Below are 21602 nucleotides of genomic sequence, written 5' to 3' on the forward strand. Positions count from 1 at the left end.
CAGGTGGGACTCCCATAGACAATAGTGAATCCATGTAAGCTACTAAGAGCGTCAGGCTAACTATAAATGAGCATCTCCAATTTTAACGTAAAACTCATGTTAAATTCTACACATTAGTGAATCTTCCATATAGGATAATAAGCACTAAACTATAGGAACTGGAGAATGTGCATTGCTCGTTAAATTCCAAAAGTCCGAATGGAAAATAACAAGAGGGCATGTGTATATGGTTGGTCTGGGTAAATTCTTTTTGGGTATAAAGATAAATCTTACAAAGCCCTAAGTGAGGTACTCAGGTACGTGCTTAAATATAACACAGGAATTGTATATTATTGGCGTATAGTTGTCTTAATGTCCCTGTGCATGTGCTCTTTTGCCTCGATTCTTGATTACTAATGATATTAGTTTTATTTTTATGGGAAATTTACTTGTCTATTATTTGATTATTCTGTTTACCAAATATATGAGAATGAAAATACAAGTGAAGCTCACACAACCAGGATTTCTACTCGTGCACAATCATAAATTTTTTGTGACAGTTTCGTATTGGTGGCTTTTGTAGTTCCGTTGCAGTTTTCATTTGACCACTTAATTAGAAAGTACACATCCGACATTGGATTTTAGTATGGTAATTGCGAAGTATTGGTTTTACTAATTTTAATTTTTTGGATACATTTTCTTTAGATTCTTTCACGTTTCACTTTAGTATTGTATTGGCCATTAGATGGATTATGTAGGTTTTGATTTCATTCATTCGGAGTTTGTTTAAGTACATTGTACATGGTTTATCTTTTGAATTCTTGTTTTAGTTTTTTAGACTGGCAAATTGTATCTTGTTGTGGGGTTTGAAACATTGTTGAAGATGTAGAAAATTTCAAATAGATCGTCAAAGTTTGCACATTCGTCATATAACTACCTAAAAATGTAAACGGGGATTTTATTGATTTAACCGGATTTAAGGAATTTATATAGTGATAATAATTTCTAAAATCCCAAATAATGGTTTAAAAGGTTATAATAAAAATTTTAACATCGTCAATTAGTTTAGTTTCAACGACCTCTTCTTTAAAATAAAAAAATATAACTATTTTTTATTTTTTTTTGTTATTATTGAGTAAGGGCGATGGGTAAAGTTATTATCCTCATCTGAAAAATGATAAAACATACTAAAACAAAAGGCGAAACCTTGCGCTTGCATTGATCTTTTTTCAGCAAAAAAGTACCATTCATGTAGGGTTAAAAGACAGATATCACAATCACTTATACACAAACCTCATGTAGGGCTAATAGTTTTCATTTTCCATCTCATGGAAAACACTTTTCACTCCGCTTAGCCCCTATCTCTCACTAGGGGTATTTTAGTGATAGGTTCTATAGGAACTAGACGATCCTATTTGGTCAAATACCTAGCAACAAACTTTTATCTTCCTTTCATTAGAGTATTTCAAAACAAGTTCTTAGCTAACAAGCCCAAGAGTTTCTTTATTAATGATAGTGAAGATATTGATGATAGCGAGGATAGTGACAACTGTGACTTTGATACAGAGTTGGAGCTTTTTACTATAATGAATGCGATAACTGTGGATATGATGCTGTAAATAGACTAATTTTATATCACCCTTCTAAGTCTCCCCAGTTTGTCCTATACATGTAACCCGCTACGAGGAAAATAATTACATTAGTTAAATGATGGTGTGTCTTATCCGTCAGCCAAAGACATCTAATTACTAGATTTAATCTTCCATAAAAAGTAACGAATTCTGCATATTTTGACCAATTCAAGGTGAAAAAAGGGTCGCTCCCTCAGCAAAACTAGGTTAAAGTTGAGCCAAAAGATCCTGATTCACGATAAATTTATTAGGGAGCAGAATCTCTTTAGGATCTGCTCCAGTGTTTAAAAATTAGTTAATTGCTAAAGGTATGTGTACTTGATGCCCCGTCCAAGAAAGAGAACTAAGGCCTAGTAGCCATGCTAAATGGTGATTTAACATAGATTCTACATCTCAGAGTCAAGCTAACTTCGGAGCAGCTTTGTGATAATAGAACCAACCAGCAAAAATCATTAAGGTAATAAAGAAGAATGCACCAATTGCAGTACAATAGAGTTGTAATTCACTAGTTATTCCAAATGCTAGCCAAATCTGAAAAAAAAAAGCTAGAGGTTATTTGTATTCCTTGAAAACCCTGCCCACATCACCATTTAATATTTCTTGATGCACTATTGACCAAACCACCTTGGCACTAGGTCCAATGTGAGTAGGAACACTTAGCCATGCTTCATAATTGGAAAAACGAGCACCATGAAAATACATATCACTCAGCCAAAGAAAGAAGATGGATAGTTGTCTAAAATGGGCACTAAATACTTTTCGAGAGATCTCCTCCAAATCACTGGTATGGCTATCAAAATCGTGAGCATCAGCGTGTAGGTTCTAGATCCAAGTGGTAGTATCAGGTCCCTTAGCTATTGTTCTTGAGAAAAGACTCGGTCTAGCCCATTCCTTGAAAGAAGTTTTTTACGAAATCCCTATTTACCAAAATTTGAACTTCTGGTTTCGGGGAACGAATAGTCATTGAGTCCTCCTCTTTCTAGACAACACATACAAAGAGACCCGCCAATAAATAGTTAAGTAATTAGTGAACTTATGAGAGATATTTAGACTTAGTTTTTTCTCTTCCATCTCCCATCTATCTATTTTCTTTAGTTATTAACCAAAGCAATTATGACCTAGAAGTTGATCCAGGGCAAATGTTCAGATCTATAATGACATAGTCGTGAGGCACTTAACGGATCCTTTAAATCTTATAAAATCCCTTTCTGGACTTTAATTCCCATAAACCATTTTTTGTGCAACCTAGTGCATTCATATCTCAATTATAGGTTCCTAAACGGAACTACTTTATACTTTAGGGCTTACAAAGAACATATCACTCTATTTCGTACTCTATTTCAAATCAAAATTTCACTAGAAGTCATTACTAGGAGATTTCTCAGTATTTAAATTTAGTCATTCCAATGTTTCTTTTATTAGTTTTAATAGAAGAAAAAAAATGGATTCTCTACTTTATCTGTATAAATCATTTCTTCCTACAAAAATATCAGATGAAATAGAACGACCTTAGAAATGATACAATGAAATTCTCTGTTTGGTTTTTCCTAGAGAAATGATCCTTGATAGGGACAATAAACAATTAATTAGAAATTGTTATAAAAAAATATAAAAAATCTATAAAACTAAATATCTAAATTAAAATAATAAATTGTTCTTATTTGAAATGGCTTGTAATCTTCAACCAATTATGTGTTTCAATATAATTACCTTTAGTAACGCTATTTTGTTTTCAATACTCGGCTGCTTGACTGAACCAAGCCTACGCAATTTTTGGAATCTCCTTGTTGAACGGCCTGTTATGCTAGTGTAGTTGTTGAATTTGATTTTTAATATTGCTAGATTTTCTATTTTTAGTTTTATCAATTTATTTTTCGTCGGTGTAAGTTTATCTTACATTGCCAGTCCCAAGCCCGGATAAAGGAGTAGGGGGAAGGCGACAACCGGCACTCCTATCTTATGTCGAATCCTTATGATAATGAATCACAAAACTGAGCCCAATGACATTCTAGGATTCATATAACTAACCTCACTTAGTGGGAAAATGCTTTGTTGTTGTTGTTATTGTTGCTTTATGAATTTATTTTTTGGAGTACTTTGTATTACATACCATTAACCTACTAGTCAAAATTTTGTATTATTCTCATAGGGTTACAAGTATTATATCCTCTACATTAACACGTTCCGGTTTATTCTTTACTCAATGAGTTTTTTGTGCAAGTACCATCTAAACTTGTAAGCAAGTGCATTAATACCAACTAAACTTTTAATTTTTAATTTTTACCATCTGCACTCTCTTAACTGCTGGAACCTACCACTTAAGTTACTTTCATCTATTTTGCCCTTAAATAATTAAGTAATTAGTGAATTTATGAGAGATGTTTAGACTTAGTTTTCTTTCTCTTCCATCTCCCATCCATCTATTTTCTTTAGTTATTCACTAGAGCAAATAGGATCTAGAAGTTTATAGGGCAAGTGTTCGAATCTATTATGATATTGCCGTGAGGCGCTTAACAAACCCTTTAAATCTTATTAAACCTCTTTCTGGGCTTTAATTGACGCAAAAACCATTTTATTGTGCAACCTAGTGTATTCATATTTCAATTATAAGTTCCTAAACGAAACTACTTTATATTTTATGTCTTACATAGAACAAATTACTTTGTTCGGTACTCTATTCCAAATCAAAATTTAACAAGAAGTCACTACTAAGAGACATCTCAGTAATTAAATTTAGTCATTTGAAAGTCTCTTTTATTAGTTTTTATAGAATAAAAAAGATGGATGCTCCACTTTATTTGTATATATCGTTTATTCCTACAAAATACCAGGCGAAATAGAACAACTTTAGAAGGGATATGAAATTCTTTGTATTGGTTCTTCCTAGAGAAATGATCCTCGCTAGGGACAAACCATTAATATTTGAATAAATTAAGATTCACCACACACCCACTTGCTAACCTACAAAAAAATTATCTTGAAAACTCATTGTAAACGAAAGACTAGATTTTTGCACAATTTTCAGTTCAATTCTTCAACAACCCTTGCCAAAATCAATTTCTCTCTTTCTCTTCATTGCCTAACTCCAACGCCGTTACAAGCAAAATACCTTTCGCCTTCGTACAAATTGATTCCAACGAGCCCTAAGAAGTAAATTGACAAGAATATCCCACTACATGAGGGGCATGTGACATATTTTAACGGCAAAAGGGATGGCAAATTTCAATAGTTAGGAGAGTCCAGGTGATAAAATTTGAAAATTGGAAGTTCAGGTGGTATTGGCACATACTTGCAAGTTCAGGTGGTATTTGTGCAATATCCCTTACCCAATTTAACTATTTATATTCTATTTTTCCCTTGATTGGGTTTTGAATTTAATATATCATACTTAATTGGATTTTAAGTTGTGTGAAAAATTACAGTTCAATTTTTGAAATTGATTTGGGGTTTTGAATTTTAAACAAAAAAAAAAAAACATTTTGCAATTAATTGATGTTAAAACGCAGAAGAAAAAGGAGAGATGAGCAGCAGCGCTACTACTAGTAAATAGTAAGGATAATACAGCAGTAGAGTGGCTGCAGACTGCAGAATCATGAGCAGATCACTTTGAAAAACCGAAAGAAGAAGAAGAAGGCGACAACAAAGAAACCATCAAACACAGGTTAAAGGTATATTAGCTGACCTAAACCTTTCTTATGTACACAAGGTACCTACAAGGTGGGCTTAATCAAAATAATATTAGGAAAATTAAAATTTTAAATTAAAAAACGTACCATCAATAAAAAAAAATAAGTGCATTAACCAACATAATTCAATTATCAACAACCATATATTTTAGTTTAAAATTTTGGTTTCCCTACCTTTGTTTTTTGGGAACATTTTAGCTCACCACCATTTAGTGCGGTGTTTGCTCACCACCCTATTTATCATCCTTATATGAGTTTGAATTTCGAGATTTGTGTAGTGGATATGCACAAATCTCAAAATTCAAACTCATCTAATGATGATAACTAAAGTTGTGAGCATAAAGCATTTTCCCACTAAATGGGGTTGGCTATATGAATCTTAGAATGCCATTGCGCTCGGTTCTATGTTATGTATTTCGTTAGATCCAAGTACTCTAAGTCTTTTCTTAGAGTCTCTTCCAAAGTCTTCCTAGGTCTTCCTCTACCCCTTTGGCCTTAAACCTCTCTCGTAATTGCATCTTCTAACTGAAGTATCAGTAGGCTTTCGTTTCACATGTCCAAACCACCGTAACCAATTTTCTTTCATCATTTCTTCAATTTCAACTACTCCTACTTTACCTCGAATATCTTCATTCCTAATCTTATCATTTCTCATGTGCCCACACATCCAACGAAGCATTCTCATTTCCGCTACACCCATTTTGTGTACGTGTTGATACTTCACCACCCAACATTTCATGCCATAAAGCATTGCTGGCCTTATTGCCATCCTATAAAATTTTCCCTTAAGCTTCAGTGGCATACAAGGGTCATACAACATGCCGGATGCACTCTTCCACTTCATTCATCCAGCTTGTATTCTATGGTTAAGATCTCCATCCAACTCTCCATTCTTTTCCAAGATAGATCCTAGGTAGCAAAAGCTGCCGCTCTTTGGTACTTCATGATCTCTAATCCTCACCCCTAACTCATTTAAGCCTCTGTTTGCACTGAACTTACACTCCATATACTCTGTCCTTGACCGACTTAGGCGAATACCTTTAAATTCCAACACTTCTCTCCAAAGGTTAAGCTTCACATTTACTCCTTCTTGAGTTTCATTTATCAGCATTATATCGTTTGCGAAAAGTATACACCAAGGAATATCATCTTGAATATGTCTCGTTAACTCATCCATTACCGATGCAAAAAGGTAAGGACTTAAAGATGAGCCTTGATGTAACCCTACAGTCATGGGAAAACTTTCGGTTTGTCTTTCATCTTATCATACGTTTTTTTCCAAATTTATAAAGACCATGTGCAAATCCTTTTTCATATCTCTATATCTTTCCATCAATCTTCGTAAGAGATAGATTGCCTCCATTGTTGAGCACCCTGGCATGAACCCGAATTGGTTGTACGAGACCTGTGTCTCTTGCCTTAATCTATGCTCAATTAGTCTCTTCTAGAGCTTCATTGTGTGACTCATTAACTTAATACCCCTATAGCTCATGCAATTTTGTACATCGCCCTTATTCTTGTAGACAGGCACCAAAGTGCTCTTTCACCACTCATTTGGCATCTTCTTCATTTTCAAAATCCTATTGAAAAGGTATGTGAGTTATGCTATACCAGTCTCTCTCAAGACTTTCCACACTTCAATCAATATATCATTTGGGACCACTGCTTTTCTATGCTTCATCTTTTTCAATGCTACAACCACTTCTTCCTTCCTAATTTGGCGGTAAAAGAAGTAGTTTATACACTCTTCTGAGTTGCTCAACTCCCCCAAAGAAGTACTTCTTTCATGTCCTTCATTGAAAAGATTATGAAAATAACATCTCCGTCTATCTTTGACTGAATTCTTTGTAAAAAGAACATTTCCATTCTTATCCTTGATGCACCTCACTTGGTTTAGGTCTTTTGTCTTCTTTTCCCTTACTCTAGCTAGTTTATAGATATCCAACTCTCCTTCTTTGGTATCTAGTTGCTTATACATATCATCAAAAGCCACTAGCTTAGCTTCTTTCACGGTTTTCTTCGCCTCCTTCTTCGCTATTCTGTACCTTTCACAGTTTTCATCGGTCATATCCTTGTATAAGGCTTTACAACATTCCTTCTTAGCCTTAACCTTTGTCTGTACCTCTTCTTTCCACCACCAAGATTCCTTTTGGTGTGGAGCAAAGCCCTTGGACTCTCTTAATTCCCCTTTTACTACTTTTAGGATATAACTAGCCATGGAATCCCACATTTGGCTAGCTTCCCCCTCTCTATCCCAAACGAATTAGGTGATTACTTTCTCTTTAAAAATGGCTTGCTTTTCTCCTTTTAGATTCCACCATCTAGTCCTTGGGCACTTCAGGGTCTTGTTCTTTTTTCTCTCTTTTGATATGTACATCCATCACCAACAAGCGATGTTGATTAGCCAAGCTCTCTCTGTGTATAACTTTGCAACCCTTACAAGTTATACGATCCCCCTTCCTCATTAGAAAAAAAAAAAAGAAAAAAACTATTTGTGTTTTTGACGACCCGCTCTTGTAGGTGATCACATGTTCTTCTCTCTTCATAAAAAAAGTGTTGGCTAAGAAGAGATCATATGCCATTGCAAAATCCAAGATGGCTTCCCCATCCTCGTTTCCCTCCCCAAAACTATGGCCACCATGAAAACCTCCATAATTGCCAGTCTCCTTGCCCACATGTCCATTTAAATCTCATCCTATAAATACCTTCTCCGTCTGAGTGATTCCTTGCACCAAGTCTCCAAGGTCTTCCCAAAATTTCTCCTTCAAACTTGTATCCAACCCTACTTGAGGTGCGTACGCACTAATCATATTGATGAGTTCTTGTCCTATTACAATCTTGATTGCCATAATTCTATCTCTTACCCTCTTGACATCTTAAACATCTTGTGTCAAGGTCTTGTCCACGATGATGCCAACACCATTTCTCGTTCTATTTGTGCCTAAATACCAAAGTTTAAAACCTGAGTTTTCGAGATCCTTTGCCTTAAGACCAACCCACTTAGTTTCTTGTAGGCACATAATACTTATCCTTCTCCTCACCATAACTTCCACTTCTTCCTATTATGGTGAGCAAAAATATAATCTTGTTTTTTTTTTTTTTTTTTGACCAATTTACCACTAAACAATTGGTTTACAAGTTGCAAGCACTTATTAAACAACAAAACAATTGGTCAGTGGACAGAATAGTGCATAATTAGATCTACCAATAGGATCACCGTTGCTTTTTGTGTTGGAAATTTTGGGTAGAAGTTTCATTGTCCCACATTGGACCAAAAGGTTCCTTCACTTTATAAGGCTTTGTCTCTTATAGAAAGTGATTGAAGTGATGGACCATGGAGAATAACATTGGGCTCAACCTTGGGGTTGCACTTTGGGGTGTACTAGATAGGCCTTGGGCTTTGCGGCTCTTGGTCTCAAGCTCTAATAATTAAATTCTTTAATTAATTAAATATTTTTTATATCAACAGACTCATATTTTTAGATGAAGTCTGAAGTGATGAAAGAATGCCAGAGAGCAAAGCACCCCTCTGAGAAGATGTCTCCCATAAACACATATCATTCTCATACATGTTGCAAACAGGCATAAACCTATTATATATACATCCATCTGCATGACATTTAGAATACAGAAAAATAAAACTCTTCTTCTACAATCCAAAACATCCTTATTGAGAGAACCACAAAGAAATTCGCCAAAAGTCAAGTTTTGCGGTGCTGGAATTCTGACTTAGATTGTTGAATCCTAATGAAGCAAACGTCCATAGAACTACAAGCATTGAGCAAGGACAAAATATCTATTTCAAGGACATTGCAGTACTCTAGCATCGATCTTTAATTTGTCTATTTAATCTTCTTTCGCTTTGTTCATACTCTGTTAATTTATTTATTCGCATTTATTATTTATTAGCATATATAAAATTATCATTGACTGTTGATATTTATCCATCATTTTGTACCAATAAACAACAAAACAATTGGTCAGTGGACAAAATAGTGCAACTTGTAACAAGTTGCAAGCACTTATTAGAGATTGATGGCACTGAGGCTAAAACAGCCAAGGATCTGCTGTCCCGAAATGGGTGTCTCCTTTCATGTCTCATTGCTAATATTATTACACGTGTCTTTACACCAACCAAAGCATTCACACTGTTAAATACTATATGAAAGTATAATTAAAAATTAAAAAGAAGATTAATTTCATAAAGTCATTCTGCCATTAGAAGTCTAAACCCATTAATTACACCGAGTTGTCATCCTCAGATCTCTTCAGTCCGCCGCTGCTCATCTTGATCTCAGTGAACAATCTCATCCCCCCTGTCTTTCCAGTCTGTCGTCGCTGCCACCATCACCACCACTGTACCACCAAAAACAAACCTCCTTTCTATGGCTCATTATACAACCTAGAAAGCTAATCTCGATATGGCATGTTCTACTTTGAATCTCTTGCGAGCATCACTATCTTTGGGCACCATTTGCCTGAGATGCCAAAACGAGAATTTCTGGATTTTGGGTGTAAACGATGCATATATTCATTCTTGACAAATGATTGGAATGGATCTAAACTTACAGGTTGAGAATTTGAGTTTATTAGAACATGAGAGTTCAGATTTGCAGACATGCTTCAAAAGCAAATTAAAACACTTTCGATACTCACTATCGTAATGATCATTTTCAAGCATCTTCCCCAAATTGTACGTACTACTTTTTGCATGTATTATTTACAACATATAGATGTACATAGAGAAAAAAACGAAGATTGTGTCCTTTTATGAAAATTCATAATTATTTTAGTACATTGTAAATTTATTATGTGACACAAAAAATTAAAGGGGTAGGTAATTAGAGAAGGTTCAATCCAGACCAGGTAATTAGAGAAGATCAACCTAGACCCACAAAGGAGGAACCTTTTCCACGATTATGATGACTAAAGAAGTCTCAAAAGCGTTAATTGAACGTGTTCAATAGCAGAAGTTGATAAGGTCAGTTGGTCAAGACAGTTTCGGCCCCTTATACCCAAATTCAAGTTTAAGAGTAGTAGCCTTGTAAAAATAAAGAAGGAAAAAAAAAATTCAAAAATGTAATTGTTGAATATTTGAGGAGGAAAAAAAAGGCAATAACAGTTTAGCTAAAATTTCTAGTTGACTCAACGCTTAGGACAAAACTTGTCTGCCGGCTCAATAGTCCTGTCAAATCATGGCTACATTTCAATCATGAGCAGATCACTTTGAAAAACCAAAAGAAGAAGAAGAAGAAGGCGACAACAAAGAAACAGTGAAACACTAGTTAAAGGTATATCAGCTGACTTAAACCTTTCTTATGAACACAAGGTATGTACAAGGTGGGCTTAATCAAAATAATATTAGGGAAATTAAAATTTTAAATTAAAAATTGTATCATCAATAACAAGTAAACACGTTAACCAACATAATTCAAATATCAACAACCATATATTTTAGTTCAAAATTTTGGTATCCCTACCTTTTTTTTTTGAGAACATTTTTGCTTACCACCATTTCGTGTAGTGTATGCTCACCATCCTAGTTATCACCGTTAGATGAGTTTGAATTTTGAGATTCGTATAGTGGATATGCACAAATGTCAAAATTCAAATTCATCTAACGATAATAACTAAAGTGGTGAGCAAAGATATACTCATGTTCTTTTTTCTTTTTTTTTTTAACCCAATTCACCACTAACATCATTAAACAATTGGTCATTGGATAAAATAGTGCAACTTTTACAAGTTGCAAGCACTTATTAAACACAAAACAATTGGTCAATGAACATAATAGTGCATCATTAGATCTACCAATAGGATCACTGTTGCTTTTTGTACAAATAAACAACAAAACAATTGGTTAGTGGACATAATAGTGCAACTTTTGAACAAGTTGCAAGCACTTATAAGTGGTTGATGGCACTAAGGCTAAAACAGCCAAGGATCTGTTGTCCCGAAGTGGGTGTCTCATTTCATGTCTCGTTGCTAATATTATTACACGTCTTTTGATGTGATAAAAGATAGCACTCAAATTAAACCCTCTTTTTGACAATTGTAGTATAGATATAAGTAGGGATCGTTCTAGGCCGGGGATTAGTAGGGATTGCTAATCTAATGAAAATTGACTCAAAGATGTGAAAATATGCTTTAAAACACTTTAAAGAAACTCACAAGACTCTCACTAACTTGTATGACTCAAAACGAACTTTAAAGACTCGAAACAACTCAAAACAACCAAAAAGACTCAATTTAGACTATAGGACTTAATTTGGACGAAGATACACTTGGTTTTGACTCTAAAGACTCAAAAAGACTCTTTTGGACAGATTTGGAACAAGTAAGAAAGGGGGGGGTTTGATTTTGGACGAATTTAAAAGAAAACAAGTAACTTAAAACTTTAAAACAGATTTTGGACGAATTTAAGAAAAACTAATGGATGATGGGATAGCCAAGGGATACTTCTCCACACATGATACATTCAAACATAAATTGATTTCCAGTTGCTTTTCCGATAAACCATGAACCTCAACACCCCAGATTAACCGTGACATCACTAATTAACCCTCAGATTTCTCTTAAGTTAGTGGATTGGATGACATCATACGACAACCCAAAGCATTCTTCAAAAAGTCCCCTACATGACATCATAATAGAGATACGGTCAAAGATCATTACGTTCAATGGAAATCATAAGTATTGACAAAGCACTTGTAACTATGACATCATGATACGCATGCTAGGAATTTACTTAACATGATTGTGAAAACAACCTTAACTACTTGTGAATATAAGTTTGTGACGATTATGTGAAACACCCTTATATTCTAGCCCCAAATTCAAGCATGCAAATTAAGTAGGCCTCCCTAATAAACATACAAGAATAAGTTATCCATCAAACGGTTAAGTAAATTGCGTTCACAATTTATGAAATCACAACTGGACTTAATCAACTCATATTATAAATGTAATCATGGTTTCAAAGCATCCCTAGGCTAAAACGAGTTTAGCCTCTCATGTTCATGACAAAACAAAGCAATATAGATTTAAACATTGAAAATAAAAGATAGATTACACCTAAAAACGTCCAACACTCCAACTTGAATGCACAAACGCCCAAGGCTTGGTCTTCCTTCTCCTCCTTCGTGCTAAGTCACGGCACAAGGTCTAGGGTGGTTTTGTGGATGATTTTCTGGGTTTTGGATGGATTTAGGTAGGTGGGGTGGTGCGGCAAGGGTTGATGGTGGTGTATGGAGGTTGGGATGGAGGTGTGGAAGTAGGGGAATGGTGTAAAGTAGTTGTAAGGTCACGGCAAGGGGTGGATTTCTGAATGAATGTATGAATGTTGTGTGAAGGGGTGGTGGTCTAAATGGTGCGGCAAGGGTTGTTTATATAGGCTAGTTTGGCACACTTAGTAAAGGAAAAGGATTGCATAATCCCATTGAAAAGGGGTTAACTCAAGGCAGAAATCAAGTGGGATTTGGAATAGGTAGTACGGCTAGGAATTAGGGAGTTCTAGAAGGCTAGGTGCGGCACACATGTAGGGATAGGATAAGGTGTTCTAGAAACTGTGTTTAAGGCAGATTCCTAATCCTAAAGGGCCTAGGACATGTGATATAAGAGTAGGAAAAGGATTGTGATTCCTAAACCTACAAGGAATGGTGTCTTGCGGCATTGGTATGGATAAGTCTTCTAGAAACTGAAATAGGTGTTTAGATGTGTAATTGATTCCCCCTAATTAGCTAGGTTTAAGTCCCAACCTGATTTGGATAGGATAGAATAGGATAATGTTAGGATTAGGATAGGATAAGGTTTCTAGGATAGGATAAGATAAGGTTTGGATAAGATTGGATAAGGTCCCTTGTTTCTTGCTTCTTCCTTATCTTCATTGGAGTAGAACTTCTTCCACCAGATTTGTAGCCTTTCCTAGCTCTTCTTGTCTTCAATTTCGTCCATCCTCATTGCTCCATGGTTAAGCTATCCAATCCATGCCCAAAAATGCTCCAAATAGCCTCAAAATGCACTTTCTTGCTCCCTTTGCCATTAGAACCTAAAAACATACGAAAATGTCTTAAAATACTAAAACAACTATGAATTAACAACATAAATGCACGAAAACAAGCTAAGTAAGTCGCCTAAATATGCTCCTATCATCTTTTTATACCTACCAGAGCATTCACATAGTTAAATACTATATGAAAGTATAATTAAAAATAAGAAAACAAGATTAATTTCATAAAGTCCTTTTGCCATTAAAAGTCTAAGCCCATTAATTTCACCGAGTCATCTTCTTCCTGATCTCTTCAGTCCGCCACCACTCATCTTGATCTCAGCGAGTAGTCTCCTCTCCTTGTATTTATAGTCTGCCCCTACTACCACCATCACCACCATTGTACTACCAAAAAAAAAACCTCCTTTCTATGGCTCATTATACAACCTAGAAAGCTAATTTCGATACAGGATGTTTTGCTCTGAATCTCTTGTGAGCATCGCTATCTTTGGTCACCATTTGCCCGAGACACCAAAACGAGAAATTTCTGGAGTTTAGGTGTAAATAGATGCAAATAAAATTTATTCTTGACAAATTATTGGACTGGATCTAAACTTACAAGTTGAGAATTTGAGTTTATTAGAACGTGTGAGTTCAGATTTGCAGACATGCTTCAAAAGCAAATTAAAACATTTTTTATGCTCACTATCGTAACGATCATTTTCAAGCATCTTCCTCAAATTGTACGTACTACTTTTTTCATGTATTATTTACAATATATAGACATACATAGAGCAGAAAATGAAGATTGTTTTCTTTTATGCAAATTCATAATTATTTTAGTACATTGTAAATTTATTATGTGACACAAAAAATTAAAGGGGTAGGTAATCAGAGAAGATTCAACCCAGACCAGGTAATTAGAGAAGATTCAACCCAAACCCACAAAGGAGGAACCTTTTCCACGATTCTGATGGCTAAAGAAGTCTCAAAAGCGTTAATTGAACGTGTTCAATAGCAAAAGTTGATAAGGTCAATTGATCAATACAATTTCGGCCCTTTATACCCAAGTTCAAGTTTAAGAGTAGTAGCCTTGTAAAAAGAAAGAAGAAAAAAAAAAAAAATCAAAGATGTAATTGTCAAGGTTCTAAAAAACGTTAGGCGCTAGTCGGGCGGTAGGTTGGCGCCTAGCGCCTAGGCAGCTAGGCGGGATCTAGGCGAGCGCCTAGGCGGATTTAGGTAAATTTCTTATATATTATATGAATTAATTAAATTTTATATATTAGATGTAAATAATTATTGAATAATATGTTATTTCTTATAGAAGAACATACATATGTGAATGTTTTATGTACATTTCTAGTATGCTTGCCTAGAAAAAAAAAATCTAATAATTTATAACTTATATAACATTTATATACATATAATATACATGCCAAACTTTGAAAATATAAAAATCCCACTCCCACGCAAGTGGGTGGTTTTCATAATAAACCATCTGATCAAAGTAGATGTCCACCTTACCTTTTTCACATCACCCAAGATGGATCCATCACCAGCTTTTGACCTTTCAGAAACTCAAGAAGAAAATTTCGTTTCTTCTTCTTTCTTTGCCCTTTTAGAAACTCAAAATTGAATCTTGCAATCTCTCTCACTCTTTCTCTTTCTCAGCACTCTCTCATCCCTTATCTTCGTTCTTCTTCTTCGCCCTTTCACTTTCAGAACCTCAAAATTGGATCTCAAGTCCAACTTGTGCCACCACAGATTGAAATGTTTAATACTCTCTCTCTTTTCGCACTCTTTCTTCCCTCATCTTCACAGAGACGAGCTGCAGAAATTCGCCGGAGCTCTGCTGCTACGTACGAGATCAGAAGTTGTAGATCCAGTTGCTAAAATTGTAGCGATTTTGGGATTTGCAGCAAGATTCAAACCGCCTAGACTGTCGCCTAGCCCGCCTAAGGCGCCTCGTGAGTGCCTAGGCAGCCGCCTTAGTCCTCCCTAGCTAACTGAACGTTTTGGTCTAATTCGGGTCGGAGCTCCGCCGCCCAGAGCCTAGGTGCTGCCTAAGCCGATTTTTAGAACATTGGTAATTGTTGAATATTTAAGGAGGAAAAAAAGGGAAGAACAATTTGGCTAAAATTTCTAGTTGACTCAACGCTTAGGACAAAACTTATATACCAGTTCAATAGTCCTGTCAATTCATGGCTACATTTCAGTCATGAGCACATCACTTTGAAAAACCAAAAGAAGAAGAAGAAGAAGAAGGCGACAACGAAGAAATAGTCAAACACTGGTTAAAGGTATATCAGCTGACCTAAACCTTTCTTATGACACAAGGTACGTGCAAGGTGGGCTTAATCAAAATAATATTAGGGAAATTAAAATTTTAAATTGAAAACCGTATCATCAATAAAAAGTAAACACGTTAACCAAAATAATTCAATTATCAACAACCATATATTTTAGTTTAAATTTTGGTATCCCTACCTTTGTTTTTTGGGAACATTTTTGGTCACCACCATTTAGTGTAGTGTATGCTTACCATCCTATTTATCACCGTTAAATGAGATTGATTTTCGAGATTCGTATAGTGGATATGCACAAATATCAAAATTCAAACTCATCTAACGATGATAACTAAAGTGGTGAGCAAAGATATACTCATGTTCTTTTTTTTTTTTTTTACCAATTCACCACTAACACCACTAAACAATTGGTCATTGGACAGAATAGTGCAACTTTTACAAGTTGCAAGCACTTATTAAACACAAACAATTGGTCAGTGCACAGAATAATGCATCATTAGATCTACCAATAGGATTACCGTTGCTTTTTGTACAAATAAACAACAAAATAATTGGTCAGTGGACATATTAGTGCAACTTTTGAACAAGTTGCAAGCACTTGTAAGAGGTTGATGGCACTAAGGCTAAAACAACCAAGGATCTGCTATCCCGAAGTGGGTGCCTCCTTTCATGTCTCGTTGCTAATATTATTCCACGTGTTTTTATACCTACCAGAGCATTCACATAGTTAAATACTATATGAAAGTATAATTAAAAATATAAAAAAAGAAGATTAATTTCATAAAGTCCTTTTCCCATTAAAAGTTTAAACCCATTAATTTCACCAAGTCATCTTCTTCCTGATCTCTTCAGTCTGCCACCGTTCATCTTGATCTCAGCAAGCAATCTCCTCCCCCTGTCTTTCCAATCTGCCCTCACCACCACTGTACTACCAAAAACAAACGTCCTTTCTATGGCTCATTACACAACCTGTAAAGCTAATCTTGATACAGGATGTTCTGCTCTGAATCTCTTATGAGCATCGCTATCTTTGGTCACCATTTGCCTGAGACTCTAGAACGATAGATTTCTGAAGTTTGGGTGTAAACGGATATAGATAAAACTCATTCTTGACAAATTATTGGATTGGATCTATACTTACAGGTTGAGAATTTGAGTTTATTAGAACATGAAAGTTCAGATTTGCAGACATGCTTCAAAAAAAAATTAAAACATTTTTTATACTCACTATCTTAACGATCATTTTCAAGCATCTTCCTCAAATTGTACCTACTACTTTTTTCATGTATTATTTACAACGTATAGACGTACTTTTTTCATGTATTATTTTCATGTACTTACTACTTTTATGCAAATTCATAATTATTTTAGTACATTGTAAGTTTATTATGTGGCACGAAAAATTTAAGGGGTAGGTAATCAAAGAAGATTCAACCCAGAGCCACAAAGGAGGAACCTTTTCCAAGATTCTAAAGACTAAATAAGTCTTGAAAGCATTAATTGAACGTGTTCACTAGCAGAAATTGATTAGCTTAGTTGGTCAAGACAATTTCAGCCCCTTTATAGCCAAGTAGTTTAAGAGTAGTAGCCTTGTAAAAAGAAAGAAGGGAAAAAAAAGTCAAAAATGTAATTGTTGAATATTTGAGGAGGAAAAAAAAGGCAAGAATAGTTTGGCCAGTTGACTCAACTCTTAGGACAAAACTTGTTTGCAGGTGACTTTGAAAAACCAAAAGAAGAATAAGAAAGCGCCAACGAAGAAACCTTCAAACACAGGTTAAGGGTATATTAGTTGACCTAAACCTTTCTTATGTACACAAGGTACGTACAAGGTGGGCTTTATCAAAATAATATTAGGGAAAATAAAATTTAAAATTTAAAAACTTGTCATCAATAAAAAATAAGCGTGTTAACCAACATAATTCAATTATCAACAACCATATATTTTAGTTTAAAATTTTGGTTTCCTTACCTTTGTTTTTTGGGAACATTTTTTATCATCACCATTTAGTGTGGTGTATGCTCACCACCCTATTTATCACCGTTAGATGAATTTGAATTTCATGATTCGTGTAGTGGATATACACAAATCTCAAAATTCAAACTCATATAACGATGATAACTAAAATGGTGAGCATACACCACAATAAGTAGTGGTGAGCAAAAATATACCCTTGTTTTTTTTTTGTTTTTTTGTTTTTTTGTTTTTTTAACCAATTCACCACTAAACAATTGGTCTTTGGACATAATAGTGCAACTTTTACAAGTTGCAAGGACTTATTAAACAATAATGGCACTGGGATTAAAATTTGGTGGGTAATTCTAGAGAAACTAAATTTGTAGATAAAGTTTACAAACTAAATAATATGTCATTAATGAGAATGAGTATGTTATCAATGTTTAATTCATAATTCAATTATCAACTTCTATGTCATTTAATTTGTAAAATTTTGTCTACAAATTTAGTCTCTCTAGAATTATTTAAATATGGTTGTATGAGAGTAGACCTTGCATTTTAAACCCGACCCATTAATTCGACCCGACGCAACTGTTAAAATGAGTATACAGGTAAGTGTTTAGCGGGTCGGGTGATTCGTTAAATAACGGATCATTTTGGATGAACTCACGAAACCTGCTAACCACCCGTTATTTAAGGTTTGGGTGCTCACTCCTCTTTCTATCAGCCGCCCACCTCCGCTGCCCTTCAGTTCCATCCTTTCTGTGTTCCTCCTCTCTCTCTCTCTCTCTCTCTCTCTCTCTCTCTCTCTTCTTCCGCCTACATAGCTACAATCTCGTCAGCTTCCAATTTCCTGGTGCACTCTTTCACATTCTTCCGAGGAAATAAGCATTGAATTTTATTTATTTATTTATCCCCTATATCTCTCTCTCTCTCTCTCTCTCTCTCTCTCTCTCTTTCAATCAATTATTTTTATTTCATTTTCCCAGGCAGACTCTCCGACCTTCCCTTTGCTCCTCTTTTGGGACATGACAGAAGAAGGATAACCATACAAAAAGGGGATGACAGAAGAAGGATAACCATACAAAAAGGGGATGATAAAAGAAGTATTACCATACAAAAAGCAACAAATGCCCAGATAGATTGATACATGCATATCATACACGTGTTATAATAATTTAATAATAATATACCAAACATACCTTGCAAATGAGAAAATTTTCAATGTGATCAGAAAATACATTCTCTTATTTTGCAAAAAAAAAAAAAAAAAAAAAAATTGTTAACAAGTGTTAAGGGGTGAAAACGGATTACTTATTAGATTAACGGATTGAATTTGAGTGACCTGTTAGCTTAACGGGGGTTCGAGTAACCCGTTAGGTTAATAGGTCAAGTCTAAACCTAGTAAACCCGATACATTTAGAGCAACGCCAACATTACAAAGGCCCCCTAGGGCAACTTACTATTGAATCCCCCCAGTGAACATTAATTGTCTTTAATGGACATTAATTGTCTTTTGCATCTCCACCCCTAAACAGAATAGCCATGGTAATAGGCAATAAAATATTAGTAATTTTTATTTTATAAAATAATACAAAATAATATTATTTGTAATTTCATATAAGATTTTTAATCGTTCTCGTTGTGCCACGTGTCATTATCCGAAAAGACAATTTTTGGTGATAGATTTCGATAAGAGTTTTATCCAATGTCGTCATGCCACTTGTCGTTACCTTTTTAGAATAATGATAGATTTCCGATAAGATTTTTAATCAATCACGTTGCACCACGTGTCACAATCGATTTACAATCTTTGAGGATAGATTTCAATCAAATTTTTAACGAATGATGGCATACCACGTGGCATTATCTACAACATAATCCTTTCTTTTTCTTCTATATAACCCACAATTCATCCTATGAAATCACACACCAAAATCAAAATCTCTATCATTATTCATAGTTTCTGCTTCCTTCTTACAATGTCTTCTTCAAGGATGTTGTGGGAAATCTATGAGAAGGAGAAATAATTGTTTAAGCAAGGGGAAATAAATGTTCAATCTCCAGGTGGGCGAAAATGAGATGGAATAGGATGAGGATGAAGAGCATAGAAAGAGAGATGATGAAGCAAGAAGCCAAAAAGCCTCACATTCCCATTGAGTCAACCAAGTTGTGGTTCAGATCTCTAGGCCCAATCGTTCCGCAAACATTGATAGAAGCAGGTAACAATGAGGTACGGATCTCTTGGACGATTATTTTGTTTGTAACAGTGCATTCCTTGATACGTACTTTAGACGTCGTTTTAGAATGGAACAACATTTGTTCAACAAAATCATGATTGCTGTTTGCAATCTTACTTTGTGCAAACAAATGATGCTTTTGGTGTTATGGGTCTCCTTTCTGAGTGAAAAATTATTAAAGTCTTGCGGATGCTTGCATATGGAGAATCTGTAGACTGAGTGGATGAGATAGCAAGGATGGGGAAATCAACCATTCTTGAGTCCCTGATGAGGTTTTGCTCAGTAATCGAATCTATCTACATCACAAAGTACCTCCAGCGACCTACTAAGATGGACTTGCAAAGGCTTTTGAAGAAGGGCGAGATGTGAGGTTTTCCTAGGATACACTGGACCTAGAAAAATTGTCGAAGTGCATGGCAATGAGCTTATAGGGACAGAAAATAAGCAAAAAGTATAATTTTGGAGGCGGTGGCATCATTTGATATATGGATTTGGCACGTTTTTTCAGTGTTTCGGGAGCTCAAAATGACCTCAATGTCCTTGCCCAATCTCTAGTGTTCAACAATGTCCTACAAGGAAAAGCACCAAGAGTCACGTACTGGGTCAACGAATATAAGTACCATGACCATACTACCTAGCAGACGGCATTTACCCAAGGTGGTCATCGTTTGTCAAAATAGTGCCACATCAGCGAAATGCAAAGGAAAAATATTTTGCAAGCTGTCAAGAGGGGTGTAGGAAAGATGTGGAGTGTTGTTTTGGTATCCTCCAAGCTCGTTAGGCGATTATCAGGGGTGCTGCCAGAATGTTTGATTTAGAGTTGCTTCTATCCATCATGATGACGTACATCATTCTTCACAACATGATTGTGGAAGATGAGTACTATTATGATGCCGTTGATGAATATGAGCCAGAGACGATGAACAATTTCAGAACGCAAATATATTGTGCTCATGACGTCACCGAAAAACCCCGTGCACCATGAGCCATTACAAAGGGATGGACATTACAATGAAAGGCTTATTCAACGATATACTGCACTTTAGGACCCATATATGCGCAATGCCCGGCAAATTGACTTGATAGAGCACCAGTGGAAATTGAAACAAGCTCAAGAAACTTAAGTTTATTTAGTGTGTTTGTTTTTATTTGGTGTGTTTATTTAATTTTATTTGGTGTGTTTTTTAAGTTCATTTAGTGAGTTTTTTTTTTTTTATTTGGTGTGTTTGTAATTTTATTTGGTATGTTTATGTAATTTTATTTGGTATGTTTATGTAATTTTATTTGGTGTGTTTATGTCCTTTGAATAAAGATTCTCTTAGTTTAAATAAATTACCAAATTAAATAAATATAAAGTACTAAATTCAATAAATTGGAAACAACATAAAGTACTCTATTCAATAAATAAGAAATTACAACCCAAAGTGATTGGAAAATTATAGGCTCGGATTAAAAACAAATTCCCTAGTCCCTTGTGAATGGAAAATCATCACCTAACCAATTTGTGGTGCTAGGATCATCTCCTCTTGTGGTGCTAGGACCATCTCCTCTTGCTCTCGCTTCTTTTGCACGCCTCCTTCGCACCACGTCCGCTTTCTCCGAATTCCAAAAATATTTAGAATTTGGAGACATCGCTTCTACAAGCTCCTTCATAATGTCACGATCTTGTTGAGTCCTTATGTCTTCTTTAAGTTTTTCCCTTTCTTGACTAAGTAGCTCTCTGTCTCTTTCATTAGCTTGAAATAATCTCTCAACAACTGCAGCTTTTGCCTCCTCTCTAGCCTCATCAGCCTCAAATTTAACCATTTCCTGCACCAAA

This window comes from Pyrus communis, chromosome 15 (assembly GCF_041283825.1).
Source record: "Pyrus communis isolate YQ-2024b chromosome 15, ASM4128382v1, whole genome shotgun sequence".
Lineage (NCBI taxonomy): Eukaryota > Viridiplantae > Streptophyta > Magnoliopsida > Rosales > Rosaceae > Pyrus > Pyrus communis.